Below are 15,766 nucleotides of genomic sequence, written 5' to 3'. Positions count from 1 at the left end.
ACACAGTGATTTGTTCTGATTTAGGAGCTCATTTGTGTATCATCCTTAAATTAGCTTCATAGTAATAAAAGGTTTTCCAAACCATATTGATATGCAGCCTTATGAGTTTGGGTTTTACCACAATGCTTTTGATAACGCTTTAGGTTAGGGCACACAATGCCTTCACTCTCAATGTTTCCACTTGTTCTTTGTTTCTGTGTTTGGCTGCAAGTCTAAAAAGGCAGCAAAAGCTCTCTCTTTGCAGGGACTACAGAAGTCTTGGGAATCGAAGAGGAAATCTGACATGTTTGAAAATGGGACTGGTGTCATCTAAATGTGATGTCTGCTGGCATGCCATGGGCAGAAGGAATAGCATACACCAAGGCATAGAGGCAGGAACAAACATGGAGAATCCAGGGAACTGCATGGAATTCTCGGACTGGGAATGGGGCTGGGAACATGATCCGAGAAGAGATGAAAAGGGTGAGTTGGGACTAGATAGTGAAGGACCTCGAGTGCCAGCCCTTGTAGTCTGGACTTTATCTTGTTGGGAATGACAAGTCTTTACGGCTGTTCAAGCAGGATATTTGTTTCTGGTGAAACAGCAAACCAACAAAGCCAGACAAAGTCAGTCATACTGGAGCCAATTTCTCCTTTAGGTTTTGCAGTTCTCATTTCTCTTCAAACATTTTGTTAATGTGCTCCCTGAAATACCACCCCTAAGGGAATCAATTCTGATGATCACCAACACAAATTTCTGACTCTTCACAATCAGCCCAACCCCAATCTAGGCCATACTGGAATATTTCAATATCCCCCAGCTCTATCCTCAGGCCAGACTCTGTGGGTAAAGGGCACGGGCGAGGTCCAAAAAGACCTGATCTGTCTTCTGATCACTCCGTTGTAAACTGGCATCTGAAGACTTCCTGAGGTGGGGCGGGGGAAGGTGGTGCACAGGATTTATAATTTCCCTTTCCTTAACCCTCTGCGGCTTCCCTGATGGCTAAGATGGTAAAGAATCTGCCTGCAACTCAGAAGACCTGGGTTCAAGTCGTGGGTTGGGAAGGTCCCCTGGAGAAGGAAATAGCAACCCACTCGAGTATTCTTGCCTGGGAAATCCCAAGGACAGCGGAGCCTGGTGGTCTAGAGTCCTTGGACTCACAAAGAGTTGGACACAACTGAGCGACTTACACTTCACTTGACTTCACTAACCCTCTACCCAAATCGTGTCTGCCTTGAGTTAAGTCCACTCATGAAGTGAATATAAAAATGACAGCTTTACCTTTCTCAGTTATTCAGGATACCTAATAATGGACTGGTTGGAAAGATAATAGGTTCTTTTCCCTCAGAGATATTTGAACAGGTGGGCTCCAGAGAGGATTCTCGTAGGCAGCAGGGAATTGGAGTCTAACAAATAAGGACTCCACTGCCTATCCAACTACTTCTAACCTCTGAACCTCTGTTTTCTCAGCTGTAATATAAAGATCACAGTGATACCTCTTTACAGGGTTCTGGAGAAAAATAAACAGGATACTGATGGCACATTGCACAATGCCCAGCACTACTACGTGCTCAGTAAAAGCTGGTTAGCACAATCACCTACCAGTGCTCGAGGTTTGTCCTTCCATTGGTGAGCCAGTCATTTATCTCTGGGTATAACCTCTAACTTGGAACATTACTCAAGTAAAAGTCCTACAGGAAAAGAACTGATCCTTAATACACTATTGAATATTACTCTTCAAAAACTATCCAGCTGCAGGAGTCAAACTTCTCTTTCAGCAAGAGAAATAAATTCAGAGAGAGGAAATTCAGTTCAGTTCAGTCGTGTTCAACTCTTTGTGACCCTGTGGACTGCAGCACACCAGGCTTCCCTGTCCATCACCAACTCCCAGAGCTTGCTCAAACTCATGTCCATCAAATTGGTGATGCCATCCAACCATCTCATCCTCTGTTGTCCCCTTCTCCTCCTGCCCTCAATCTTGTCCAGCATCAGGGTCTTTTCCAATGAGTCAGTTCTTCGCATCAGGTGGCCAAAGTATTGGAATTTCAGCTTCAGCATCAGTTCTTCCAATGAATATTCAGGACTGATTTCCTTTAGGACTGACTGCTTGGATCTCATTGCAGTCCAGGGGGCTCTCAAGAGATAGGAAGAGACAGGCCTAAGTCCACCCAGGAAGTTAGAGACAGATTTGGAACCAGGTCTTACCCCTTGACCCTGCATGCTCAGTGACATTCTTTTTATGCTTCACTTTTGTCAACAAGCAAAGTTCAGATCCTCAGCATTCCTGTCATCATTCGCTGGACATCTATCACTCAAGAGATTCACAGTAGTATATCTAGAACTACATAGATTAGATCTAGATGGTCATTCAATCCTACAGCAAGGCCATCAGGCCACTCTCCTTGTTAATTTCCATTTTTATAGGATCTGGGAAGTGAGGCAAAGAGAACTTATATAACTTATTCAACCCTCACAACCAGCAAGTAGTAAAGCCAAGATTTGAGCCAGGGCAGTTGGGCTTCTAAGCATGTACTTTATTACAACACCATACTTACCCTCCCATGGTGAAAAAAGTGTACAGTGTCTGCATCAGAGAAGCACACTCCCTGGAGGAGACACACAGCCTACAAGGGGGTGCAGTCACATGCTCCAGGCACCGGGAGAACAGAGAGGGAGGGTTTGTTCTACAAAGGGAGGAGGGAGAGAATAAGGAAAGCTGCCTGGAGGAGGTAACCTTTATCCACTTTCTAGAGCTCTCCGATTTTCCTGTAATTCAGTGAGCCTAGGGGAAGAAAAGGCATTCCCTAATAGATACAGGCATCTCTGCTGAGGCTGGCAGGTGTGGAGTAGCTGGAGCTTAAGAGACACTTTGAAGAAGGGAGGTCAGGACACCAGGTACTAACTCAGTATGTGTTGGAGGCAAGTTACTTAACTTCCAGGAGCCTCAACTTCCCCATCTGTATAATGGGGATAATAAAGCCTGCCTTGTGAAGCTGCTTGAATATTAAATGAGGCCATGTGCATATACTTTCTGACCCAGTGTTACTCTTCTTTACCTCTCATAAAACTGTTGATATTTCCCTCAGTAAAAAATTTTAATTGAGCTTATTTTTTTTTACTTATAGTAGCATTAGTAATAATCCTGAGTGTCATTATTAGTCATTCGTAATAACAATTAATAACAATGTTAATTGACATTGAGGGCACTAAATACTTAATATGTATAATCTCTTTATCTAATCTACTTCTCAGAACATATTTTAGAGATAGGTATCATTATCCCCATTTTACAGATTAGGACAGCAAAGCTCAGAAAGATGAAGAAATCTACACAAAGGTCACCTGGCTAGAAAGTGGCAGAACTGGTACCCAGACCCAAGTCTGCCTGTCCAGAAAAATGTCCGACAGACAATGCCCCGGGTTGGGAGTTCATGCTGGTCTTGGCAATATCCCTCGGCCTCCTTCTCAGAAAGAAAACAAACATTCTAAGCGTTTTACTAATGCGTCGGAACACGAACGCCCTAGAGAGTTAGGGAAGAAGCAAGCTGTAGCAGGAAGATCGGTCCATATTTGGAGGTGGGGCTGGGGCGGCCCCTGAGCCTCGTCGGCCCGCCTGGCAGTCCTGGCCAGCGCCGGACTGGACTGGAACCCTGAGCCGCCTTCAGGTGGCTCTGGGCAGCCCGCAGGGACTGTCAACCGCCAGGGAGGCCGCACACTGGTTCCAGTGTGGGTGGCTCCCAGGCAGCTGGGAGTTAATCTGCTTATCTGATGGGAAAGCTTCCAGAACCCTCCTCCCAGTCCGTGTTTGCTCAGGGCCGGGCTCTTCAGAAACTGAAACCAGCAGGACGCCAGGCCCCGCCAGCCCCAGTGGGATCCTGCCCGCGTTTACCTTCTATGGGGAGGCCCGGGAGGGCTGGGCGGAGCGGAGTGTGCAGCCCGGGCAGGGCAGGCGACGTGGCGTCCCGGCTCCCTCCCCGCCTCCCGGGAGCCACCCTGCCCCCGCCCGGGGACCTGCTCTCCGGCCCGGGGAAGCACGTGGGCCCGCCCCCGCCCCCGCCCGCGGGGTGGCTGGAATCCGGCCCCGCCCCTCACCACCTCTGAGACACTGAGTACACCACTAAACCTCCGGAGTTTCGAGTTTCAGTCTCTTTCACTGTAAAATGGGGATAAATAACGCTTAGCCTCTGAAATCAGTCACATCCATCCAGTGCTTCTGAGCCAAAAGAAATGCTCCATATATGGTCACTGTATTGGTGTCTTTGCTATTAGTGTTGCTGTTCTCAGAACGGGTTGGGCAGCCTGCCTTGTGAGGCGGTGAGCTCCCATCACTCAAGCGTGTCAAGCACAAGCTGAATGAGACGGAAAAAAAGAAAAAAAATTAGAACGGGAAGGGACCCGTTCTTGCCATACTCAGATACTGACCTGGTCATCTCAGAATCACCTAAGAAGCTCACACCACCTCAGATCCACTGAATCAAAATCCCTGATGGCAAGCTTTTTGAAGTACTGGCTTTAGCTGCTTCCTTTTGTAAACCACTGATCTAGGCTAATAATCCCTACAGTTGTTTCTCTTCCAAAGACCCTTATGTTATCCCCTCCTACCCCATCCATTGTACAGAGGAAAGGATTTAATTGACCAAACTATATTTGTTAACTCATAATTAACTTATTTACTCTCTATATAAATTATTAACTAAAGACCCAGAGTTCATTCAACAAGTAGTCATTCATTTAACAAATATTTACTGAGTAACCATTGTGTGAGAGGCATTGTGTGGGGTACTGGAGTGTGGTATGGGAGCTCTGTCCTCAGGGACTCTCCAGTCTGGTGAAGGATGCAGAAAGGAAATAAGGATTCGAATACTGACCCTGAAGCCCAGAGAATGTGGCTGAGAATAAGATACCGAATATTCCTACAGAAAGCATATAGAGTTCCAGTCTAAAACAAAGTTGATAACTATTCCTCTCTATGGCCTCATTATACAGAAAGTTGGATGTCCCTCTCCAACATACACACACACACACACACACACGCACAGACATATATATGTACACACACCATGGCACCGTGGCATTGTTACTTTTACGGATTCCATGAGGTCCAAGGCCCTTAGCCCAAGAACATCTAAGGCCTTGTGAAGAAACAGAGTCCCTTTGGACCTAATTCCTGCTTCTGTGTCTAGTCACCTTACCTGCATGTACCCCCAAACACTCGGAGCAGGGTAGCTGAGTTTGTGCTCTGAAGCCAGACTGCTTGGATTAGGATTGAATTCCAGCTTGTTTCCTTACTAGCTGTGAGATCGTGGGCAAGTTACCATGTGATCCTAGGCAGGTAGGCAAGACCTCTGTGGGCCTGGGTTTCCTCTTCTGTCAAGTGGTCTGAATAATAGAACCTGCTGCACAGAGTTGCTGAGGTTAGGGTTGGGGTTAGGGTACTAAAAGCAGGTGGTAGGCACCTACTGTTTGAGCTGTTCTGACGCTGCAGCATGTTTTCCCTTTGATGCTCTCTCTGCCTGGCCTATCCCTCCCTTTCTCCACCTAGGGAGTGCATAGTTATCTGTGCAATGTCCCCTCCTTTCTAAAGCCTTCCTTGCTTTTACATCACCAAGAAGTTTGCTGCTTTTTCTTCCAAGTTCCTGTAGCTCTTTTTATATACCTCTTATAGCACCTCTCATCCCACAGTCTTGTTTCTTATTATGGTTTAGGTGCTTTCTTTCCTCATTGCATTATGAATTCTTGAAGAGCTGGGGAAATATTTTTTACATTTTTTCATTTCTATGGACTACGCAATCTCTGGGACAGAATAAGCACTTGCCATTAAGTCTGTTCAATTAATGAATGGAAAGGTGATGGATGGATGGATGGATGAATGAAGTGACTTGCCCTGGACCACAGAGTTCAGATGGGTGTGAATTTAGTTTATTTTGGGAAAATTACTTTTCTGAGCTTCTAGTTTCTCATCTGGAAGACAGGTCTGATAATAAGAGTCAATAATAATGTCTTGGGGTTGGGAAGGTTAAACATGGAACCCATTGGGCAGTTTTCAAGAGTTTAAGCTCTAGAACTGGTTTGCTTTTGAGTCCCAGCTCCACCACTCATGAGCCATGTGATTTTTGACAAGTTCTTAACCTTGCTGTGCCTCGAGAAGATATATCTCAAACCTGTGTACACACATACACACACGCACACACACATTAATGGGCTGTTTAGAGAATTGAAAGAGCTATACTTTATAAAGGTGCCCAGCACATGATAGGTATTCAGTAAGTAAATACTGGTTCCTTTCCCCAACCTTCTCCAAACCTGTAGGCCCTGGACTCTGAAAGCTTGAAACAGCTGTTCGCATGCCGAATTTTGCTCCCAGTGACTAATGTCCCTTAAGCCAAGGTTAGAAAGCCGACTCCAGAACTACGCTTACATTTGAGTGCTGAATTAGAAGCAGGGAATATGGCTGACTGGCTTATTTAATTAATAAGAAAAGTTTTGAAAAGGGGCAATTTAAAATCAACAAACATGCCAAGGAAATTGAAAAGCTAGAGTTCACCCACAATTTCGTATGTGGGTTTCATATGTCATTGGAAGAGTACATTATGAATGAATAATGGGCCTTCCAAAACCAAGTTAATGTTTTACTAACTGTAAGAGCAGTGATTGTTTTTGGAGCAAATTAACCAAATGGTCCATGTAGAACATTAGAATAATACTTGAATTTCCTACTACTTTATGACAATAGATCCCAGTAAATTCATTATTCAGAATTCTCCAGTGATCATGTGTCTATTACTAAGTCAAAAGGTATGGAAGAGAAAAAAAAAAGGTATTTCATTTTGGACCTAGAATGCCATCACACGCCTACATGAATCCCCCGAACCTCCTTCTTTTTGTGGGATCTGGAAAGGACAGACATGATGTGCCCAAGGCCCTGGGGGCTGGGGTTGTCAGTGGCTCACACAGCAAGCATTTGGCCCTTCAGTTGAGAGAGGAAATCGGAGAGGGCAGAGGCCCAGCCAGACCTAAAGGGATGAGCTACACAGAGAGGGAGGGAGAAGGGCAGGAATCTTATTAGCAAAACCAGCTGCCTGCCAAGTAGGGCGTGTGTCTGAATTTCTGAAGAAAAGAGAGAATTGCAGCTGTTAGTTTTAACCTCAGGCTTTCAAAGATCAGGAAGAAAGTGGAGGATGAATGTGGGGGCGGTGGGGGGATGGGGTACACTACTCTTTATTCTCCAAACAAACTCCTTGTATCTTCTAACTTAATCTCTACCTTAACCTCACACCTCCCCATCCATACCTAGAGCCATGTCATACACCTGTCCCAAGAACTCTTTTCTGATCTAACTTGGGAAAGAATCTCTCTCTTCCTCCCCATGTGCCTCAGGAACTCTGTGTCCTCTTTTCAGACATCTCACAAAGTTCTTATAATGTATGCCTGCCAACCTCCTTCCTTCTTTTCCCCCTCTTATCTTTCTCTTTGTTAATAGCTTTAGAGAGATATGTGCTGAGCATGTGTGCATGCCAACTCACTTCAGTCGTGTCCGACTCTTTGTGACCCCATGGACTTAGCCTGCCAGGCTCCTCTGTGGATGGAACCCTCCAAGCAAGGATTGGGTTGCCATGCCCTCCTTCAGGGGATCTTCCCAACTCAGGGATCAAACCCACGCCTCTTATGTCTCCTGCATTGTCTTTTAGCACCGTTGCCACCTGGGAAGGCCTTATAGAGGGTCCTACGTGAATTTAAGTGCACAATTTGATATACACAGACGTGTGGAATCATCACCACCATCGAGACAGTGTACACACCCCTCACCTCAAATGGTCTTATATCCCCTTGAAATCTTTCCTCCTGCCTCCCTTCCCCAAACAATCAACGATCTGCTTTTTAGCCCTGTAGATCAGCCTGCATTTTCTAGGTGCTTTAGTCACTCAATCATGTCCTCTTCTTTGTGACTCCACGGACTGTAGCCCACCAGGCTTCTCTGTCCATGAGATCTCCCAGGCAACAATACTGGAGTGGGTTTCCATTTCCTTCTCCAGAGGATCTTTCTGACCCAGGGATCAAACCTGGGTGTCCTGTACTACAAGCAGATTCTTAACCACTGTGCCACCAGGGAGCGGTGGAAAGATATAGTATGACTGTATTTTGACTGTCTTATGCTTCCCTGGTAGCTCAGCTGGGAAAGACCCCATCTGGATTGCAGGAGACCTGGGTTCGATCCCTGGGTTGGAAAGATCCCCTGGAGGAGGCCATGGCAAACTACTCCAGTATTCTTGCCTGGAGAATCCTGTGGACTGATGTTTCTGATGGACTCAGTCCATGGGGTCGCAAAGAGTCGGACACAACTGAGCGAGAACGCACAGCACATTCACTGAGTTACGTTGAACCCGTGCCACCTTCACTCCTCCCTGGAATGTGAGTTTCTGGGTTATGGTGGCAGGGTACAGATGCAGGCATGAAGGAAGACCCCCACCCCCACCCTGCGCCCCCACTACCCGAGGACACTGGTGTGATGCACAGACCTTGGGATGTGATACCAAAACGAACTTGGATCTCAGCCCAGATTCAATCGCTCACTGCCAGCTGTGTAGCCAGGAGGGAGTTATTCGCAACACAAGCCTCAGTTTCCTCATTTAAAAATCGGGGTTGATGATAAACTCCCTTCTCTCTTCTCTCGGGAGAGCTCTGTGAGACTCCATTGAGCCAAGAGATCAAGTGCTCTGTAAACTGTGAAAGGTCAGTCCTGGGCAAGGGATTAAGCTGGGATCAAGGCAGCAGCACGCTGGGAATGCCCCAGCTCCAGGGCTATTTAAAGGCCACCCTGAATCCTGGGAAGATGCCTGGATTGGCAATTCCCCCCAGAAATGGCCAATAGGAACGGTGCCTGGTGGCCTTTCATCCTGGTCCAGTCACCAAAATGTCAAGGATTCTTTTCCAGTGACCCTCCCCCCTTCCTCCACTGGGGCAGTGTTTATTTACATGGTCTCCCTCCCTCTAGAGAACCGCATGTGACCTGAGGATTCCTCTTCTGGCCTGGAGCCGGCTGATAAGGGCAGCCCATCTGCTGGGGGCTCTAAGAACCTCAGGAACAGGAACCAGGAGCAGGAGGCGGGTGGGGAGCCTGCCAGGCCTGTCCGCGGCTTCCTTTGTCAGAGATTCTCTAGAGCTGACAAGGCAGGAGGGAGGGAAGGAAATAGTCATCTCCCATTCAAAACCCACTTGGCCTATAAAATCACCCAGATTTGAGGAAACTTCTATCTCCTTCCATGAACTGGGTTCCTTTTTTACTGTTGATTAGTAAAGAGGGGTGAGGTGAACCAGAAGGACCCAGAGAAGGAGGTTCAAGTTCCGGCAATGTCATTTCTTGTGTGTACTTGGCAAGGCCACTTGCCTCTCCCTCCTGGGGCTTTAGTTAATTTAGAGTTACCATTTGTTGAATACCTACTATGCATCAGGCATGACACTGCTTTTTCTTTTTCTTTTTTTGCTGTTCCAGGTGGTATGTGGGATTTTCGTTCTCCAACCAGGGGAACAAACCTGGGCCCGCTGCATTGGAAGTGTGGATTCTTAACCACTGGACCACCAGGAAAGTCCCAACACTGCTGTATACTATATAGCAACACTTTCTATATACTTTTTCAGTGTAACTCTCAAAACTATACCAAGAGGTAAATATTCTTCCTCTCATTTTGATAACCTGTCCAAACTCATCTGGGATTTGTGCCAGAATATGAGCTCAGTGCCATCTGACAACAGAATCTATGTTCTTTTGAGAAGCTGAGGACAGAAATGCTCAAGGAATGAACTTAATAATTAAGTTCATTTAATATGAGGAATGCTGCCTACAGTGTCCTTCTCACAAAGAACCATGATGTACTTTTGTGTGTCTATAAGATTCTGAGAAGTCCCAGAATAGAGAAACTTATTTATTTTTTTAACCAAGAATTTTCCATGTTAAATTGATCATCAGTCTGTTTTCCTGTAACATCTATTCAGAGTCTAAAGAATAAGATTCCTCAGAGACTCGCAGTGGGGAGCCACAATTGAAGCAGCATTAAAGGGCTTACAGAGTTTATCCTACTAACCATAAGAATTCCATGAACAACACCTTCTTTAAACATCTCCAGGGATGAGAAGCTCATCACCTGATCAGACAGCCTGCTCCATTGTACAAATGCAGTGGTTAGAATAGCACTGCCCAAAAAAGAAAGATACTATGAATCTTCTAGTGTGCATGCTAAGTTGCTTCAGTCGTGTCCGACTCTTTGTGACCCCATGGACTGTAGCCCACCAGGCTCCTCTCTCCATGGGATTCTCCAAGCAAGAATACTGGAGTGGGTTGCCATTTCCTCCTCCAAGGGATCTTCCCAACCTAGGGATCCAACAGGCATCTCTTTGTATCCCCTGCATTGGCAGGTGGATTCTTTGATGTATTATTTTACCCAATGGATCTAAAAATATCATATTTATGGAACCAATAAACAAATGATGAATGATTCTTTTTTTTCCTTTTTAAATTGTCCTTAAAATCCAGAGTAGCCACATTTCAAGTGCTCCTTGGCTATCTTTAGCCAGTGGCTACCACACTGGAGAGCACAAGCTTAGACGATTCTTCTTTGGGCAGAGCCAAGCTCTTCCTGCCTGTGCCCCCACGCTCCTTGGGTTAAAGGGCACCATCATCACAGCCACCAGCCCTGAGAATGAGTTCTCTTTGGCCACGTCCTTGCATGTCACGCTCCCCTGATGGAGTTCACCCTCAGTTGGGGATCTGCTGAGTTCTGGGTCTGCCTTGGAAAGGACTTCCCAACACTAACTGAATGTGTTAGTCACTCAGTTGTGTCCAACTCTGCGAGTCCATGGACTAGCCTGCCAGGGTCCTCTGTCCGTGGGATTCTCCAGGCAAGAATACTGGAGTGGGTAACCATTCCCTTCTCCAAGGGATCTTCCCAACTCAGGGATCGAACTCGGGTCTCCTGTACTGCAGGCAGATTCTTTATTGTCTGAGCCACCAGGGAAGCCTCCCAACACTAAAACGTCATATAAATGAAAGGCCTCTTTCTCCTAATTCCTACTGGGTCAGACTTTCAGTCACCCAGGGTTTTAGGGGTCTCACACCCTGTTATTTTACATTAAACCTACAGGCAGCTGTTAATGCAATGCCAGACCTAGGATGATTCCTTTCTGCTCCCTGGGTCTCAGGTTTCCCATATATCAAATATAAATTTGAGTTTTCTATGATTCTGTCCCTTCCCACCTCTTTTTATCTGCTACCACTCTCTCAGTCTTCTGACTCAATTTCCCTTTAAACTACATTTCAGTTAGAATTCAGGCATAGTTATAGCCTTCCATATGCCATAATAACGAGCATTTTCCCAGAGTTTGCCACATGTCCAGCATGGTGTGCTACGAGACTTATATATAGCATCTCATCTAGTCCTTTCCACACCCTAGTGAAGTAAACACTGTTGTATATTCCCTTTTCTAAATGTGGAAACTGAGGCATCGAGTGGCTGAGTCACAGGTCACACCCCTAATAAGGGAACAGCTGGAGCTTCCCGCCCAGCCCCTTCTCCCGGCTCCCTGGTCCTTGGCTGTGAATGCACTTCTAGGCCTCTGGCCTGAGCTGGGCCCAGGCCTCCAGTAACTAACAAGGGAACCGGTGAAGCTGCTTCTTCGCCTTTTGTCGTAGTTGTTGTTGTTGCTAAAACCCGCAGAGTGTCCTCCTTCTGTTTTGCAGAGGAAGGAATTACTGTTATACTCTCCCCGCTAAGGAAATTCTATTCTTTACAAGTGAACTATCCTCCCATCCCCTTGACCTTTCAGGGAACGGGCTGAGGCCCTTGAAGGTGCTGGAGGAGACCCAAGGAGCTCAGGGTGCCTGTCTAGGGCAAGAGTATTTTTAGAGTTGGCTGCGCTGTTTACAAGGAAGCCAGTCCCCAGAGCCTTCCCTCTCTCTAAGGGGGGTGTGGGGAGTCCTGGCCACCGGCCCCACCTGCCGCCGGCTCTAGCCCTTCCTCTCCCCTCCTGGCTGCCCCACTCCCGCCTTCTCGGTCACAGGTGGGTTCCCCTGGCCTGTGGGTGCACTGCCTTTACTGCCCTGGGAGTTGGTGGACCAGAGCTGCAGCCCATGGTGTTGAACCCCTCCCACACTGGAGAAACCAAGAAGCTGGATCAATTGGGAAGATGGGGCTGGCAGCTGGTGATGGGCCCTACAAATGGACATTGCTCTTCTGGAATAATGGTTTCTGAGCCTTGCTGTCCTGGACCTGAGAACTTCTAAGAAGTTGTGTGTAGCAGATAAAGAGGCCACGGAACATGGCTCCAGCTCTTACCATGTACTCGAGGGTCTCTGAACTGTGACACGTCACTCCCGTCTCAGCCCCTCTTTCTGCAGCTACAGTGTGGAGGGCTCAGATAGTGGGGCTCCCCAGTCACTGACTGAATGTCTGAGCCTCCTCCGTGACTAGCAGAGGATACCCAGGCCCCGTCAGGCGATACTGGTGGTATTAAATCAGTGGGGTGGACACTGTGGGCATGTACTATCTAAGACCACTGGTAATAATTCCATACCTCCAGCTCTTTAACACAGTGTCCAGCACAAAGTCAGGTCTTCACCAAGCATGCTTTCCTTTATTCTTATAGTTCATGGTTCTTTCACCTCAAGTCTATATAAACCTCCCCTCTAGCTATGCTTTCTTTGAAATTAAGTGTTTATTCCTTCTCACTCAGCCCTGTGTCCCTGTCCCCCTATGGCTCAAGAGTCTCACTGCAGACATTGGAAGTGCTTTCTCCGAGTCACAGTCCTGCAGCTTCCCAGACAGGCTGTACATTTGTACCCCATCCACACTGGCTCTTCAGACGCATCATCATCCAGACCCAGTGCAGCTGGACCTGACCCAGGCAAGCCGGTCTTCCCAGGATCTGATCCCAAGCTGGCAGAGCTGGTGGGAAGCTGGCCTCAAACAGCCCAGCCCTCACCCAAGCTTCCCTGGGACGTGGGTGCGAAGATGACAAGGCCTCTAGGTTCCTCAGAAGTGCCAACCTCCTCTGTCCCTTGGGCAGGCTGGACTTCTCCTCTAGGAGCTGAAAGAGGTTCAGGGATTGTTCAGAGTAGGATAAACTCCCACCATGCTTCCTTCTCCTCCCTCCTCTATCCTACTCTGCCCCTTCTGTTTCCCACTTCCGCTCCCAGCCCTTTTCCTTCCTCCTCCTCCTCCTCCCCACAGCTGTACTTTTGACCAAGTGTTGGCCCACTATCTTCCTGAGCAAGGAAGTTCCAGCAGAGGGAAGAGCAGTTGACTTCTCTCTGCAGCATCCTCCTTTTCCAGACCTTCCACAGAGACATGCTGGTGGCCTCTGATGCTCCAGGCACTGGCCTACCACTTAGCAGCATGGCCAGCTGGGAACACCACAGGCTAGTTAGCCCAGTGAGCTGGGGCCAGGGTGGCCCTCCTAGTTGGTTGGGGCCTAGTTGGTTGTAAATTTAAAAGGTGTTGCCTTTGACCACCTTCTCTACTGCCTCAAAGTCCTGCATTCACATTTCCCTCGTGTCATTTTTCTGTCATACAGGTGCCCACCTTTGGAAAATGTGGTTACAGAAAGAAGCATCCCACCCAGGTCCCCTTCCCCTGACCACTAGGCAAAAGAAACAGCTTATTTAAAGCCTTAAAAAAGCTTCCCAGATGGCACTAGTGGTAAAGAACTTGTGTGCCAATGCAGGAGACATGAGATGCAGGTTCAATCCCCTGGAGAAGGAAACAGCAACCCACTTCAGTATTCTTGCCTGGAGAATCCCACGGACAGTGGAGCCTGGCGGGCTATAGTCCACGATGTCACGAAGAGTTGGACACGACTGAAGGAACTTAGCACACATGCACTCACAAGCCTGAAAGAATAATGGTGCCATCTGGCAAAAGATAACAGGTGTAGCTGGAGTGTGGGTTGCTGGCAAGGGAGATCAGGACAGCAGTCTGGAGACCCAGGATTGGACCATTCTGCATCAGGGGCACCTCAGCTAGGATGTCAGGCTGAGTTGCAAGAAGGAGAGATTACCAGCAGGGAGACCTCCTAGGACAGAGTGACACTTCTTGCCCCTTGAACCTCCTCAATCCCTAATCCCTCCTTCTAAGCCCCTAGACTGAGCAAAACTGAAACTTTCCTAAGGATGAACTCATTCTCAATCCTCTTCCTTACTCAGTTTCTGCTCCTTACTAGCTAGTGATCTCACACAAGTCCTTTAGCTTCTGTGGCTTGATCTCCTTCACCTGTCAATCAGAGAAAGAGGGTGCATGTGTGTGTACGTGTGCGCATGAGGGTACACACACACACGGGTTGTTATGAAGCTGGGGTAAATAAGATGCTGTGGAAGGAAGCCCCCTCTGGAAAGCACACGCTGTTCCCAGTCCTTCGTTGCCGCCCTGAGCTGCTATTCCCATTCCAGAAGGGAAATCCTCGCCCGGAAAGCCCTGCTCACCCTGGCGCAGGGCCCAGGGCGGGCGCCCCTGTGGAGTCTGGGTCTCTCCCTTCCCATTTCCCTTGTTGATTCCAGTGTGACCGTTGTTGGCTCACAGATGGACAGGCAGCTCTCCAGGATCCCCCCGCTGCCGGCCTCAGGTCCTGCCTTGGCTGCTCAGGCTCAGAGACTGGTTTCAAGGACCCCAAGGGGCTCAGAGGGCCTCTGCCCAGATGGACAGGGAGCTTAGGTGTCTCCACAGAGCTGGGCAAGGGCTTCTTTTGCTCAAGCAGCAGCTCAGAGATGACCTGTCACCTCTACAGAGGCCTTCTGGCAAGATGAAGAGGTGAAGCTGGGGAGGTGATCTGACCTGAGAAAGTGGGACCACATGGGAGGAGCAGAAATCCCAGGAAGGGGGAGGGGCTTCCTCAAAGGCTGAGAGGCGTGGGCCAGCAGGAGGGCTTGCCGGCTGGCAGCTCATCCCCTGCAGCAGCCGCCTACCTGCTGACGCTGCTCTTTGGCTTGGCCCTTCCCTCTCCCCTAGTACCCTCTTCTCCAGTTCTACGGCCACTGCCTGAAACCCTTTCTGGCCTGAACTCATTACAATAGCCTCTTGACTGTTCTTTCCTCCAGACCCCTCCTTCTAACCCATCCACCTCACAGCAGCAAAGTGGTGATCTTTCTGGCATGCAGCTCTGATTGTGACATCTCTCTCTGCTGCTTAAATAAATCCATTAAGGTCTTCTCACCACCTGCAGCTTAGAACCCAGGACCCTCCGTGGTCTGCACAGCTTCATCGAGTTATATAAGCCCCTTTCTCACAACAAGGTGTTGAAATCATGACTCAATGGACATGAGTTTGGGCAAACTCTTGGAGACAGTGAAGGACAGGGAAGTCTGGCATGCTGCAGTCATGGGATTGCCAAGAGGTGGACACAGCTTAGCGACTGAACAGCAACAACCATTTGCCACACTAAGCTTCTAGGGACAGAAAAAGCCTTGGCCAGGAGCACAGTATTCCAAAACTTTTTAGCTCCTTCAATATCCCCTCTTCTGTGACTTATTTACAACTCAATGATGTCAGAGCTCCTTTATGAATAAAGAAACAAATCTTGGGGAAAAAGCTAGCTTGGTCAAGGTAGCTCAGATGGCAGAGTAAAGACTTGAGCCCAGATCTCCTAAGTCAAGAGCCTGTGCCTTAAATGCACACAGGCCTGGAAAACCATTCAAGAGAGGACGAAATCCAGAGCACAGATCATTGCCACCAAGATTAACATCAAACATCACCGTCATTACCATCACCATTACCATCATCTTCATCATCTTTGTGGCAGCTGTAT

The sequence above is a fragment of the Capra hircus genome, chromosome 3, assembly GCF_001704415.2.
Source record: "Capra hircus breed San Clemente chromosome 3, ASM170441v1, whole genome shotgun sequence".
Lineage (NCBI taxonomy): Eukaryota > Metazoa > Chordata > Mammalia > Artiodactyla > Bovidae > Capra > Capra hircus.
This window is presented reverse-complemented; position numbering follows the sequence as displayed.